The sequence below is a fragment of the Danio rerio genome, chromosome 5 (assembly GCF_052040795.2).
Source record: "Danio rerio strain M-AB ecotype USA chromosome 5, GRCz13ab, whole genome shotgun sequence".
In the NCBI taxonomy this organism is placed as follows: domain Eukaryota; kingdom Metazoa; phylum Chordata; class Actinopteri; order Cypriniformes; family Danionidae; genus Danio; species Danio rerio.
The window spans coordinates 10,680,014-10,696,718 of NC_141025.1; the positions used below are offsets into that span (position 1 = coordinate 10,680,014).

The 16,705-nt window shown below is 37.3% G+C and overlaps 3 long non-coding RNA genes across 3 annotated transcripts; 1 reads left to right on the top strand and 2 right to left on the bottom strand.

The window, feature by feature from the left end:
• Positions 1-6,035: 6,035 nt before the first annotated feature.
• On the bottom strand, positions 6,036-16,147 carry LOC147843861 (uncharacterized). Its single transcript, XR_015490972.1, has 4 exons — positions 15,711-16,147; positions 15,322-15,658; positions 14,915-15,217; positions 6,036-8,408 (listed from the first exon to the last, which is right to left on the bottom strand). It is a non-coding gene; the product is annotated as an uncharacterized LOC147843861 (long non-coding RNA).
• On the bottom strand, positions 10,289-11,353 carry LOC147843862 (uncharacterized). Its single transcript, XR_015490900.1, has 2 exons — positions 11,304-11,353; positions 10,289-10,613 (listed from the first exon to the last, which is right to left on the bottom strand). It is a non-coding gene; the product is annotated as an uncharacterized LOC147843862 (long non-coding RNA).
• Positions 11,576-13,316, top strand: LOC147843863 (uncharacterized). Its single transcript, XR_015490918.1, has 2 exons — positions 11,576-11,622; positions 12,513-13,316. It is a non-coding gene; the product is annotated as an uncharacterized LOC147843863 (long non-coding RNA).
• Positions 16,148-16,705: the final 558 nt, after the last annotated feature.

Sequence of the window (16,705 nt, forward strand, 5' to 3'; positions counted from 1 at the left end):
GGTTTTGTTTTCATGTTTAAAGTTCAACACATATATTTAATCAACTGAGACCTAAAGGCATGTTTACCAACCATTGATGGCCAGGGAAGCCCTTATTCTCTGAAATGATAATGTATGAATTGTTAATTGTAATTATTTAGTCTAATGGAATTTAATTTATTTTAATTTAATTTATATTATTTTATTTTTTAATTTAATTTAATTTAATTTAATTTAATTTAATTTTATTTTATTTAATTTTATTTAATTTTATTTAATTTAATTTTATTTTATTTTATTCAATTTAATAGAAATTTTATCATTTTCAATGCAGGTATCATCCCAGTTAACAATGTTTGCTTTCCAGAAAGTTTTTATACAAATAAAGTAATCCGCCAAGGTTGCTACAAATGCATCTCTGTAATTTTCTGTGAAGGTTAGCTTTTGTTTACAATACAGAATGTTCTCAGAATGTTCCTACATGGATTAAAAAACACACAAATTGGAGCCAAAACAGAAACTATATGGATATGGAATTGTCATGGGAATGTGCTGAGTTAAATGGACAGAGCTATTTGTGACAGTAAATATGAGGGGAAATTCAGTATAATATTTCAATCATTAATTTTCCTTCAGTTTAGTCCTTTATATATCAGGAGTCACCACAGCAGAATGGACCGCCAACTATTCCAACATACAATTTATGCAGCTGAAGCCGGAGCACCCAGAGGAAACCCCTGCCAACACAGGGAGAACAAGCAAACTCCACACAAAAATGATATCTGGCCCAGCTAGGACTCAAACCAGCGACCTTCTTGCTGTGAGATGACAGTGCTAACCACTGAGGCACCACTTAAATGATCTTCTGTTTACTCAACTAAAATTGAATCTGGCACTGGGAAAGTTCAAGAATGAGATTGGGACTCTGTCGGCAGATATTAAATTATATAAATGAGTTGGATCAGGCACAAAAACCCTAATAGTGACATTGAGTTTCCTCGTTTTGGTAAAATGAGTGTATTTTCGTTGTATAACAGGTAACTGATCTTGCTGAAATGGACATAAGTAGGTCAGTGATGTTTGTCATTCTTAACTGTGAGAGTTTCACATTTCGTGTTTTTAATGTGTTTCAGTTCCTGATATAATCGGAAGATTTTGTAAGTTCTTATCCGCTTTGCTTCATTATGTTTTCCTGTTTCCTGTTTGCAATTTGAAACATCAGCATAAAGTAAATGTGCAGATGTATTAAAAAGTAACACACATCGAACCACAGTACTGAAGCAGTGGAAAGTTTTGGTGCATTGAAAAGATCCAGTAAAGTAAGATCCTCAGTGGCCAAGAGAGTGATTCTGATGGAGTGGAAATGCACGACACCTCCAAGATTTTTTTTTAAGGTTTGCTGAAATGGTTTCTGCCCTCATGCTGAAAGGTTATGTTTCTCTATAGTTTTAGCAAACAGAAGATGTATGATAAAATATGGGGCCTCTTCCTTGGATGTATATTTTAACAATGCCTCTGTAATCATTATTTTTTTCTGTAATCATTTTTTCTTAGTCCTTTTTACATGTCATCTGTTTTGTTTCCTATTCCATTAGTCTGGCTGAGATTCTTTTGATGGTGCTGCGTAATTGCTGTATTGTTTACTAGTGTTAGGGATGGTTAGGTTAGGGATGTCCAGATCCAATCATGTGAGAGGAAATCGGGCCCGATCACACAGTTTCACACTTGATTGAAATCAGACCTCAAGAATCGAATATATATATGGATATATATGGATATATATATGGATATATATATATATATATATATATATATATATATATATATATATATATATATATATATATATATATATATATAGGGATGGGAAGATTAATCGATATGTATCGATACGCAGTCATGCACGATGCGAGTGCATCGGTTGAGCAGCAGAGGATGAATGAAATTTTGGAAGCAAATCGAGATGCATCGGTTTTTGCGAGATACAGCTTATATTTTTAATATAGAATGTATTTTTTATTTATTAACAAGTGTTGTCAACCTGTTTTTGGCGCATAATTTAATCGACCTACATAAAGTAAGCCTTAGCAACGGATTTGCGGATGTGTACACTTACACTACAACTCAGTGTATCAGGTGTGCGGATGAAGCTAGTGGAGCGCCCTCAGAAAGCGCGAGAAGCAAAACAAACATTTTATTCTCCACTGAGTTTTAAATCTAAAGTATGGCAACATTATGGATTTAAGGATGGACGACTTGACAGGACAGATGCAATTTGCAAAATGTGCTGCGCATCTATAAAATACGCGGGCAGTACGAGTAATCTGAAATCTCACTTGAAGCGGCGCCACGGTGTTGTTGTGAATGCATCTTCCATTGTTCCTGCATCCCCGGCTTTCGCACTGCTTCAACCAGCTCCAAAAGTGGTGAGAAAAGCATTGCAAGTTTTTTTTTCATTGCGCAAAAGTTTTGTGCGCTCTATGCCAATAACGGATGTTATTACATTGTTCATCTGCAGGGCCGGAGCAAGCTGAACTGCTGCTCTAGGCAGAGGACGATCACGCCGCCCTCAACCCCAATGTGAAAACGAAAGTGACCGGTTATGAAAATGAAGTGACGTGTCGCGGACCTCTATTCTGCCGCCCTATGCGCGGATATAACTGAGGACGCGCGGGTGTCGCGGACCTCTATTCTGCCGCCCTATGCGCGGATATAACTGAGGACGCGCGGGTGTCGCGGACCTCTATTCTGCCGCCCTATGCGCGGATATAACTGAGGACGCGCGGGTGTCGCGGACCTCTATTCTGCCGCCCTATGCGCGGATATAACTGAGGACGCGCGGGTGTCGCGGACCTCTATTCTGCCGCCCTATGCGCGGATATAACTGAGGACGCGCGGGTGTCGCGGACCTCTATTCTGCCACCCTATGCGCGGATATAACTGGGTGTTGCGGACGCCGCCCTCTCTATACTGCTGCACTAGGCGGTTTTAAACACCTCCTCCTGTTAATTTTTATTTAATTATAATAATAATAATAATATTAATAATAATAATGATAAAAATAATGGGTGTCACGGTGGCACGGTGGGTAGTTTGACCACCTCACAGCAAGAAGATTGCTGGTTTGTTATATTTTTATTAGCCTGTTGTTTACAGTGACAGTGATGTTTCAAAGCAGTATAACACTGCTAGTTCACCACCTTAAGTTTTGAATAATCAGTGGCACAATATATCTTTGTAAAACTTGTTTTCATAGTTGAGAGGTTAAATCACAATTCTTGTGCAATGCTCAACCTTTATGTTGAAAGAGTGCAAATATATATATTTTAATATATATTGCACTTATACATTCTGTTTATCTTGAAAATACTTAAATAATATGTGCTATAGGTTCTAAAATGGCTCTCTACTGTAAACTGACACTCTGGCTCTGAGAGAAAAGCCAGTCTGTAAAAAAAGTCTTGGTTTTGCTTGGTTAATAAATAATCAAACTCATTCAATGGCACAGCATCCTCTTTCACATCATCTCATAAACTTGATTTAATTAGTTAGTGCTGAATTATCACATTGTATCAAGATATGGGTGTGAATCGTATCGTGTTGCATCGCAATATGTCACAAATGTATTGCTAATATATCGGATCGTATTCTTTGTATCGAGATGCGTATCGGATCGGCATTATAGCTTAGATGCCCAACCCTAATATATATATATATATATATATATATATATATATATATATATATATATATATATATTAGGGCTGTCAAAATTAGTGCGTTAACGCACATGATTAATTTTCAATATTTACTGTGTTAAAAAAATTAAGCAAATAATGCAGCTGCAGTTGTTTTTTTCCTGTTGTGGCCAATGTGTGTTCAGGGATGGCGCCTGCAAAGAGGCGACCTAGGCGGCCGCCTTTAGCAGCAGAATAGTGAGCGAACCCCCTGGTCCTCACTTTCATAAGCTACACCCACCCCCTCCCTCACGATCCTTACTTTCATCCGTGAACCGGTCACTTTCGGGTTGAGGGCGTTTGTGATTGCCGTTTGCCTAGAGCGCCAGTTCAGCTTACTCCAGCCCTGCGTGTGTTTAAAGTGTAAAGAAATTTGGATAAGACCAAGGACGCGCTTTTAGAAGTAAAGTTTCAGTATAAAACAATTAATGTCGCATCACCAGGCTATCCTGCATTTCCTCAAGTTTCATGCAATTTAATTTTTTATCTTTAGACTTTAACCGCAGTTCAGCAGTTCACTCTCATTCAGCAGATTTTCAGTCAAGATGTTTTAATGGAATTTGATACCGCTTGGCGAACGGAAAGAAAAACCTCCGCATTTTGGGACTCGCATGATCCTTTACTGTAATCAAAAATCGCTGCTTACATGGTAGACTCTTGATCAGTATTATCTTAATCATAAAAGCGGAATATCACAAACTGTTGAAGACAACCCTATTCTCTGCCTTTAAGCTACTTCCATGAGCCCTCACATTTCATATGTTTGAAGTGTTTCCCTCTTACACGCAACTTTTGTAAAGCGTCCTCTTCATGTTCCTTATCAAGATACACTTGTAAGGATCCAAAATATCAGACCCTGAGAACTGTTATGGAATTTCATTAGACAAGAGAAGTGATGAAGAAACCAGCTGTTCAGTTGTTCTATTCAAATCACTGTTGACAATGCAAACACAGGCTGGAGAAACAGAGCTACATTACAGCAGGGGGTAATGCGAAGAAGTCACCCTTCTACTTCCACCTAAACCCCCTTTCTTGACCCTTATGTTACCTTCTGATCAGAGCACATTTCACATAAAATGTTCAAGGTTTTAATACGATGTATCTTACAGCACTATATTCATGTTTGGTATCATTTTAAATGTCTCTGTGTGATTGGTAAAGTGGTCTTAATTTTACAGTAATATTTCACTGGTATATGTTGATTTGGTTTTTAAATTCTATAAGATCTTGATAAGATGCTCTCCCTCCTCAGAGATGGTTAAGTCCTCAAATTCACCAGGCCAGGGTCTCTGTGACACCTCTATTGTCTTGAATTTATGGCTGTTTGTTTTGACTTGAGTATATAAGGTAAGATGTGCTATAGGACAGGGGGAGATCTTGTAAAAAGACACCCCATTGCAGCATCTCTGAGACTTATGCTGCAATGTACTTCTCTGGTCAGGTATGCATCTATAATTCTTTGATTTATCTTTGATTAATGGATGTTATATTGTTAGTCTCATCTCTGAATTGGCTTCCTGATGATTTATTATGTAATTGGCAGAATACAATTTTACCTGACTAATAAAATGTTATGTTTTGATTAATTCTGGAGTTTTGCGATTTCATTGTATCCAGTAGATTATGAGGAGTCTTCATTACCTTTATTGTATGGCATAATTGAATTGATTAATAGGCGCATTTGATTATTGTTAGCCATAGCGTGCCGATAACATGTAGACCTTTTAATCATTTAACCACTGGAAGTAACAAGTTGTATGGGCTTGGCTAAAGATCTGTTTTTTAAGACTAGGTAAGCGTTAATGCGACCAGCTTATTTAAATATAGTTAATCCTGCATCCTCTGACTATTTTCAGAGTGTCGACATATTGTCCGTGAGAAAAAGCGCGGGGCGTGGAACTGTGAGCGATGTTGGTCCCAAATGATCGTACAATTTAGAATATCGGACCTCAGAAAATATCAAAACTCTAAATTAAATCATAAATGATGAATGTGATCAGTTCTTACAATTAGAAATACAGTCTAAATTTTAGGATCATTGAAATTGTAGTCAGATTGAATTCGGAGCTAAAAAACTAATATAAATAAATTCTAATAAATAAAATTATTTTCAGAAGCACTAGAAAAGGCTTACATGCATTAAACCTTCGACCATGCTGTTAGTTTCGTCATTGGGCTAATAGATGGATTCTTACACACTGAATTATTGAAAACAGTCATACAGGTATGTCTACTTCAGCAAAAGTGGAGATGTAATGTACAGTTTAATGCACATTGCGGCTGCAGCAGTGAAGCAGTGAAAAGTTTTTTTTGTATTTTGTAATTCATGTTTTTAATGTCCCCCATTTCAAGAGTTCACACTTAGCTGATGATTGTTGATAAGCTAGTTTGGCATGCTGTCCCGGGAGAGAGCCCCGAGCTCATGAGAGCCTCGAGCCCAGGGCTCCCTCCCGTTGCAGGGCGAGAGGGGAGTTTGAACTCGGGTAGATCTCGAGAACCCCCTCCCTCCTGCTGCGTGAGGGTTGCTAAGGGGATGCGTTGCTGACAGAATTGAATCGAATTTGGTGCTAATTTGGTTTAGTCAATTTACTCAAGTGTCATGTTTTTTGGAGTGTGGGAGGAAACCGGAGGACCCGGGGAAAACCCACGCAAGCACGGGGAGAACATGAACTCCACACGAAAATGCTGACCGTTTGGGTGGATGCCCGAACCGGAGGCATTTTGCTGTGAGGCCGCAGTGCTAGCCACTGGGCCGCCGTGCTGCCCTGTAGACAAAGGAGGAGGCGAAGGGGTGGAAGGGGGGATTCTTCAAGACGAAGATGACTAAAGGTAAGGTGTTTGGTTAATTATACTTGGTTAGGAGTAGTCTGATTGGTGGTTCGTACATTAGCTTGACTCGGGACCAGCCGTGTCAATCATAAGCACGTGATCCTCTCGAAATTTGTTTATGAATAAACTTCCCTTATTTATGCTTTTGAATTGCATTATGGGTCCTTGATCTTTTTTCCAACAAATTTGAACCTTGAAATGTTGGAAAAAGTTACTTTTATTGACATTTTTTTCATAGTTTAAAGTGGTATTGTCTGGGTTGGTGTTATATATTTTGCTAAAAAACGTTGCTAATAAACTGCCTGCACATTTTCTGTTATTTTACAGACTTATTTCTCTATATATTATACTACTTCACACATATTAAAATTCCAAACAACTAAAATGCTAGTAAAAGTCACTTTTGTCAAACTGTGGAGTTGATCAAAAGTCAACAGAGCAGAGATCAACATCCCATAATGCAGTTCAATAAATGGAAAACACTTGTGAATCACAGATTATGGAAGCTGCTCATTATCAGACAATTTTTACAGTGTGTCATAGCATGTTCCTTATCGAGATATACTGAATTATTGAAAACTGTCATATGTCCTCTTCAGCAAATGTGCAGATGGATTGTACAGTATAGTGCAGATCCAGGCCGTACTAGTGAAGCAGTGGAAAGTTCTGGTGCATTAAAAGATCCAGTTGCAGTAAAATCTTTGGCAGCTACGCAGAGTTATTCTGGCTGAACCACAAAATGCAGGAATGTGCCGGTCTACATCTCCACCTTCCTTCTCATGTTAGCTCTTTAAGCTCAATAACTGCACGCAATGTAAAAATCAGACACACTATCAGACCTTTAAGCTTGACCTGCTATATCTTTTAATCGTTCATCATTTTTATTATATCATCAAACAACATAAACACAAGTGCTTGTTTTGCGATCAGTAGATTCTCCAATCTGCTTTACTGTATTTTCTATCTTTATTTGAAAGAGACAAACATTTGACCCCTCCAGCACCTCTGCACTTTTCCACCCTTGTAATTTTTTCGATTCCCAGCGAGTTACCTTAATTGAACTGTCTGTAAATGCTGCTGTCAGGATTATGCATGCCTGAACATTGATACTGGCATTATTTAACCACCACATGCCACATGCTTTATTTGCAATCAAAAGCGGGAAAGGGCGCAGTGAAAAAGAAATGAAAGTATCAACAGCAGAATTAGCGCGTGGTGAAACCGTGACAATGGGTGAAAGACATTTTGATGCTCTCAAAAAAAATGTACTTTACAAAAATACTCATACATAGAGGGCATGTCAAAATATGGGTTAAATAATGTTGCCGACATGGGGAGAACATGTAAACTTCACACAGAAATGCCAATTGACCCAGCCAAGGCTCAAAACAGCAACCTTCTTGCTGTGAGGCCACAGCGCTTACCATTGCACCACCACGCCACCTTTGTATAATTATACACAGTTAACTTATTTAAAAGCAACGGGTTTACTCTCCTTCTCTGAGTAAAGTCAACTAGTTAATTTAAAAACAACAGGTTTACTCACTTTTTACAGAGTAAAGTCAACTAATCGCTTTAAAAGCAACAAGTTTGCTCACTTTTTCCTGAGTAGAGTCAACTAATCGCTTTAAAAGCAACAAGTTTGCTCACTTTTTCCTGAGTAGAGTCAACTAATCGCTTTAAAAGCAACACGATTGCTCACTTTTTACTGAGTAAAGTCAACTAATCGCTTTAAAAGCAACATGTTTGCTCACTTTTTACTGAGTAAAGTCAACTAATCGTTTTAAAAGGAACAGGTTTACTCACATTTTCTGAGTAAAGTCATATAATCCCTTTAAAAGCAACGGGTGTACTCACCTTTTCCTGAGTAAAGTCAAGTAATCGCTTTGGTAACGCTTTCTTTTACAACCCGCAAAGTACCGCGTAAGTACAGTGAAATTACAGTGTACTTTTCTGTACGTACTGTGTAAGTATAATGAACGTATGTGTAGGTATGAGGGAACTAACCGTAATGCTTGGGTAAAAAGGGGGTAACAACCAGATGTTCATCACAAAAATTACCGCGTAAGTACAGTGAAATAACGGTGTACTTTTCTGTACCTATAGTGTAAGTATAAATAACGTTTACGTAAGTATAAGGGAACAAACTGTAATGCTCGGGTAATAAGGGGGTAACAACCAGATATTTAGCATGAAAGGTACCGCTTAAGTACAGTGAAATAACGGTGCACTTTTCTTTAAATTGCAAAAGAACAAACCATAATGTTTGCGTAAAAGGGGAGTAACAATAAGATATACATCACGCAAAGAAGTATATTAAGTTTACGATGTACATTTCTTCAAGTATTGTATACATATAAAGAATTATGCAAGGATGGTGACAACCTATTGCTATCTGCAAATGTACTGTATATGCACCTGCGTGAGTACATTAGTACTCTTATTCAGTGCTTGGGTTTTATATGGGGTGTTTAATGAATAAAAGGTTTACAACCTGTGAAATTATGAACCCTTATTGTATACTGTATGTATTTTAAATCTGCAATTCAATATAAAATATATTTCCATACACTACTTACCTTATGTTTACTCGTCGATCTCACCAAAGCCATCAATGTCTCCATAACTCACTATCAACAAATAACTTTGCATGACATAGGCCTACCGTCAGGGTTCAATGCAGATTAAAACAGGCTCGCATCTTTACTGCTGTTGCACAGGGGGGCTAACTGTTGCATTTCAGTAAATGTATAGCTGATGCTTTATAGAAAAATCTAGTAATTTGGTCTTCAATCAATAAAAACTGCTGCTGTAGTTTACTCTGTTCTTAGTGTTCAAGTATACACTAGTATGTTAAAGTTCAGCTTCTTCCCTCTTTGTTCCCTGTAGTTAAAGGGTAAATACAGTATTTGTTACCTCCTTGTTACCTGTACTTACAGGGTAAATACCACATTTGAGGGTTGTAAATTAAAGTGAAGCTTTGTTCCTCTCTTGTTACCTCCTTGTTACCTGTACTTACAGGGTAAATACCACATTTGAGGGTTGTAAATTAAAGTGAAGCTTTGTTCCTCTCTTGTTACCTCCTTGTTACCTGTACTTACAGGGTAAATACCACATTTGAGGGTTGTAAATTAAAGTGAAGCTTTGTTCCTCTCTTGTTACCTGTAGTTAAAGGGTAAATACAACATTTGTTCCCCCCTTGTTCCCTTTAGTTTACAATGTAAAATCTTGAAGGCAGTGAAATAAATATACAAACACACAATATATTTCTTCTTTACTTTGTAACCTTTATTTTAATAAATAAGCATTTTAAAAGACTTCATATTAATCAAACATTGTCTTGTCTATCATTGCCTATACTCATTCATTTTCTCTTTGGCTTTGTCCTTTTGTTAATCTGGGGTCGCCACAGTGGAATAAACCACCATCTTATCCAGCATATGTTTTACGCAGTGGATGCCCTTCCAGCTGCAACCCATCTCTTGGAAACATCCATACACACCCACTCACACACATTCACTACGGACAATTTAGCCTACCCAATTCACCTGTACCGCATGTCTTTGGACTGTGAGGGAAACCGGAGCACCCGGAGGAAACCCACGCGAACGCAGGGAGAACTCCATGCAGAAACCTTCTTGATGTGAGGAAACAGCACTACCTACTGTGCCACCGTGTTGCCACCCAGCTGCAACCCATCACTGGGAAACATCCATACACACTCATTCACACACATACACTACGGACAATTTTACCTTACCCAATGTCACCACATATTTTTGGACTTGTGGGAGCACCCGGAGGAAACCCACGCTAACATGGGGAGAACATGCAAACTCCACACAGAAATGCCAACTGACCCAGCCGAGGCTCGAACCAGCGACCTTCTTGCTGTGAGGCGATTGTGCTACCCACTGCGCCTGCCTATACTCAAACAGCAAAATAACACATTATTTCCTTCCCCCTTTTTTCTGGCATCTCTTGCTTGGCTTCCTCTTCTGCTCTTCTCAGCTTCCACTGAGGACTCTGATGGTGAGTGGCTGATGAAATCCCATGGGTCTTGCTGCTCTGCATTTATATAAAATATATGAACAGACAGAAAGGCGTTTAGTATTTTCCTGTTTAATGTGTGTGTAGTGGTTGTCCAACAATTTCACACACTAAACATTTACAGATACCATACACACACTATACATTACTATCAAACAAAGGTACTATCATCAGATCATATGGGAGATTGTGATCATTTATAGTGATAATAATTAAAGCGCAGAGGGGAAAAGGCTTTAATAGTAGGCTACTGTGCTAAAGTCCTAGGCAAACGTTACTAGTAATTGGGTGGGGGGGGGGGGGGTGGGGGGGTATTGATATATCAAACTGGCATGCTACAGAAAATATCAATTTACATTTCCAAACATTAATTTTGTCATAAACTTTGCTGTAATTAACGTATAAAGGGAGAAAATCGTCTGCACAGTCAGTATGACAACAGCCACAGAGATCTGACCTGCTCATCATCCAGTCTTTCTGGAATGACATGAAGAAACTAAATCTATAGGAACTTTGGCAACATTTCTAAGATGTGCAAAGTAAACGACAGTAAACATTGGTAAATATTCGCTGCTGGCCGTTTAGATTCGGCCATGAACTAACGTTAATGTTACGCTAAAAACAAATGAAACAAAATAAATATAATCTGGTTAATGCACAATTTCTAATCGTAACAATAGCCTTATTTACTGACAACGATTTACTCACATGTGTTACATGGTGACAAGACGGAGCAATTCCAAACGTCCCAAAAGTCTGAGCAAAACCTCGTGGCGTGCTGCTGCAGTTTGATTCGGATCTTTAGAGGCTTCTTGATTCACAACTCGTTTGAATCAACGAATCAGTAGGCGCGTACCTGAAGTGATACAATATCGCGAGATGGATTCAAATGCACACGGAGCTGTCTGTTGTTCTCGCGATGTTTTGATGTCACACTGATCGGTTTGTTGAAGACGAATCGATTCAACTCTCCGTCCTCCATTCCCAGAATTTCCTGTTCACGGCAGTACAAGGACGGCAGCGCGAGGTAAATAAAACAAGTATTTTTATGACGTTATGTACATAGAAGTGTTTGTTTAGGTTTTTGTTTATATCTGATGTTTGTACCTATTTTTAACAATTACACCCTTTTCACAACACTGTTATGACGCGTTTAACGATCATCAGGATCTAAAATCCTTGAGTTTTTTATATGATTTTTTTTATAAAATAACATTTATTTGTATTTACGTATGTATTATATAATATGATTACATGTGCGAGGTGTTTCAAACAGTGTTTATGGTCATGAGTAAATTAGAAGTTATTCTCTCTTCTTGCTGGCGTTATCAGTTTCACACTATTTTTTTTATTTTTCTAATTGTCGAGACAACACCATCGTAAAGTTTTCATTTTATTTGAGCAAAGAAGATTGTAAAAAAATGTGTTGTACTTTCCCATTCACTGTGCTGAAATGTAAAAAGGGTCCATAACAGTACATCAACCATATTATGTTATCTTTCACTTTATTTAGGACTAATGATGGGTTAAGACATGTACTTTAATCAAAAACTAACCTTAGGGGTAGTTAACCCAAACGTTACATTTACTTACCATTTAATGAGTGACACAGAATTTAAATATGTACACTGAACTGAAAATAATCTTTACTTCAAAGTCTATACTGCCTGCACATATATTTAAGCCTTTTCCCCTCTGCGCTTTAATTATTATCACTATAAATGATCACAATCTCCCATATGATCTGATGATAGTACTTTTGTTTGATAGTAATGTATAGTGTCTGTATGGTATCTGTAAATGTTTAGTGTGTGAAATTGTTGGACAACCACTACACACACATTAAACAGGAAAATAAACATGTCTATAGCTTACTAAACGCCTTTCTGTCTGTTCATATATTTTATATAAATGCAGAGCAGCAAGACCCATGGGATTTCATCAGCCACTCACCATCAGAGTCCTCAGTGGAAGCTGAGAAGAGCAGAAGAGGAAGCCAAGCAAGAGATGCCAGAAAAAAGGGGGAAGGAAATAATGTGTTATTTTGCTGTTTGAGTATAGGCAGGCGCAGTGGGTAGCACAATCGCCTCACAGCAAGAAGGTCGCTGGTTCGAGCCTCGGCTGGGTCAGTTGGCATTTCTGTGTGGAGTTTGCATGTTCTCCCCATGTTAGCGTGGGTTTCCTCCGGGTGCTCCCACAAGTCCAAAAATATGTGGTGACATTGGGTAAGGTAAAATTGTCCGTAGTGTATGTGTGTGAATGAGTGTGTATGGATGTTTCCCAGTGATGGGTTGCAGCTGGGTGGCAACACGGTGGCACAGTAGGTAGTGCTGTTTCCTCACATCAAGAAGGTTTCTGCATGGAGTTCTCCCTGCGTTCGCGTGGGTTTCCTCCGGGTGCTCCGGTTTCCCTCACAGTCCAAAGACATGCGGTACAGGTGAATTGGGTAGGCTAAATTGTCCGTAGTGAATGCGTGTGAGTGAGTGTGTATGGATGTTTCCAAGAGATGGGTTGCAGCTGGAAGGGCATCCACTGCGTAAAACATATGCTGGATAAGATGGTGGTTTATTCCACTGTGGCGACCCCAGATTAACAAAAGGACAAAGCCAAAGAGAAAATGAATGAGTATAGGCAATGATAGACAAGACAATGTTTGATTAATATGAAGTCTTTTAAAATGCTTATTTATTAAAATAAAGGTTACAAAGTAAAGAAGAAATATATTGTGTGTTTGTATATTTATTTCACTGCCTTCAAGATTTTACATTGTAAACTAAAGGGAACAAGGGGGGAACAAATGTTGTATTTACCCTTTAACTACAGGTAACAAGAGAGGAACAAAGCTTCACTTTAATTTACAACCCTCAAATGTGGTATTTACCCTGTAAGTACAGGTAACAAGGAGGTAACAAGAGAGGAACAAAGCTTCACTTTAATTTACAACCCTCAAATGTGGTATTTACCCTGTAAGTACAGGTAACAAGGAGGTAACAAGAGAGGAACAAAGCTTCACTTTAATTTACAACCCTCAAATGTGGTATTTACCCTGTAAGTACAGGTAACAAGGAGGTAACAAGAGAGGAACAAAGCTTCACTTTAATTTACAACCCTCAAATGTGGTATTTACCCTGTAAGTACAGGTAACAAGGAGGTAACAAATACTGTATTTACCCTTTAACTACAGGGAACAAAGAGGGAAGAAGCTGAACTTTAACATACTAGTGTATACTTGAACACTAAGAACAGAGTAAACTACAGCAGCAGTTTTTATTGATTGAAGACCAAATTACTAGATTTTTCTATAAAGCATCAGCTATACATTTACTGAAATGCAACAGTTAGCCCCCCTGTGCAACAGCAGTAAAGATGCGAGCCTGTTTTAATCTGCATTGAACCCTGACGGTAGGCCTATGTCATGCAAAGTTATTTGTTGATAGTGAGTTATGGAGACATTGATGGCTTTGGTGAGATCGACGAGTAAACATAAGGTAAGTAGTGTATGGAAATATATTTTATATTGAATTGCAGATTTAAAATACATACAGTATACAATAAGGGTTCATAATTTCACAGGTTGTAAACCTTTTATTCATTAAACACCCCATATAAAACCCAAGCACTGAATAAGAGTACTAATGTACTCACGCAGGTGCATATACAGTACATTTGCAGATAGCAATAGGTTGTCACCATCCTTGCATAATTCTTTATATGTATACAATACTTGAAGAAATGTACATCGTAAACTTAATATACTTCTTTGCGTGATGTATATCTTATTGTTACTCCCCTTTTACGCAAACATTATGGTTTGTTCTTTTGCAATTTAAAGAAAAGTGCACCGTTATTTCACTGTACTTAAGCGGTACCTTTCATGCTAAATATCTGGTTGTTACCCCCTTATTACCCGAGCATTACAGTTTGTTCCCTTATACTTACGTAAACGTTATTTATACTTACACTATAGGTACAGAAAAGTACACCGTTATTTCACTGTACTTACGCGGTAATTTTTGTGATGAACATCTGGTTGTTACCCCCTTTTTACCCAAGCCTTACGGTTTGTTCCCTCATACCTACACATACGTTCATTATACTTACACAGTACGTACAGAAAAGTACACTGTAATTTCACTGTACTTACGCGGTACTTTGCGGGTTGTAAAAGAAAGCGTTACCATCGCTTTAAAAGCAACACGTTTGCTCACTTTTTACTGAGTAAAGTCAACTAATCGCTTTAAAAGCAACAAGTTTGCTCACTTTTTCCTGAGTAGAGTCAACTAATCGCTTTAAAAGCAACACGTTTGCTCACTTTTTACTGAGTAAAGTCAACTAATCGCTTTAAAAGCAACACGATTGCTCACTTTTTACTGAGTAAAGTCAACTAATCGCTTTATAAGCAACATGTTTGCTCACTTTTTACTGAGTAAATTCAACTAATTGATTTAAAAGCAACAGGTTTGCTCACTTTTTACTGAGTAAAGTCAACTAATCGTTTTAAAAGCAACATGTTTACTCACATTTTCTGAGTAAAGTCATATAATCCCTTTAAAAGCAACGGGTGTACTTACCTTTTCCTGAGTAAAGTCAACTAATCGCTTTAAAAGCAACAAGCTTGCTCACTTTTTACTGAGTAAAGTCAACTAATCATTTTAAAAGCAACAGGTTTACTCACATTTTCTGAGTAAAGTCATATAATCACTTTAAAAGCAACGGGTGTACTCACATTTTCCTGAGTAAAGTCAACTAATCACTTTAAAAGCAACAAGTTTGCTCACTTTTTACTGAGTAAAGTCAACTAATTGATTTAAAAGCAACAGGTTTGCTCACTTTTTATTGAGTAAAGTCAACTAATCGCTTTAAAAGCAACACGATTGCTCACTTTTTACTGAGTAAAGTCAACTAATTGATTTAAAAGCAACAGGTTTGCTCACTTTTTATTGAGTAAAGTCAACTAATCGATTGAAAAGCAATAAGTTTACTCACATTTTCTGAGTAAAGTCAACTAATCACTTTAAAAGCAACAGGTGTACTCACATTTTCTGAGTAAAGTCAAGTAATCACTTTAAAAGCAACAGGTGTACTCACATTTTCTGAGTAAAGTCAACTAATCACTTTAAAAGCAACGGGTGTACTCACCTTTTCCTGAGTAAAGTCAACTAATTGATTTAAAAGCAACAGGCTTACTTAACTTTTTCTGAGTAAAGTCAGCTAATCGCTGTAAAAGCAATGAGTTTACTCACTTTTTTCTGAGTAAAGTAAACTAATCGCTTTAAAAGCAACAGGTTTGCTCACCTTTTACTGTGCAAAGTCAACTAATCGCTTTAAAAGCAACAGGTTTACTCACATTTCCAAAGTATAGTCAACTAATCGCTGTAAATGCAACAGGCTTGCTTACTTTTTACTAAGTAAAGTCAACTAATCGATTTAAATGCAACAAGTTTACTCACATTTCCTGAGTAAAGTCAACTAATCACTTTAAATGCAACAAGTTTACTCACCGCTAATTCTATTGTATGTAATAATAAAGTCAATGTGCAACAGTTTATTGTAAAATAAATAAAGAAAAAAGATAGAAAACTGTACTTTTTAAACAACAAATGGCTACTACTGGGGTTATACACAGAATGCTACCTGCTATTTTACAGTTTGAAACAGTTTAAATATACCTTAAGACTCATCATGGATTTGAATGGGTCAAGATCAATTCATCATGATTAAAAATGGGTAAAACTTGATGGTTTGAGCGACAGTGGCAAAGTATAATGAGTTTGAATTTGTCTTTTGTAACTGCAGTCATTCTTAAATATAGCACTTTAATATGACATCAAACGATTATAGTTCTAAATATTACTGACAAGATCAATTGGTGTATAAAGTGTTGTCACAGTGTTAGTTGCCCTCTGTAAATCATGCAAAATACAATTAAACAGGAAACCTTCTAAGTTGTATACAGAAACATACAAAACTAGTTAAAGCTTGTTGTATGCACAGATTAAGTATATATATATATATATATATATATATATATATATATATATATATATATATATATATATATATATATATATATATATATATATATATATATATATATGCAATACTTAATA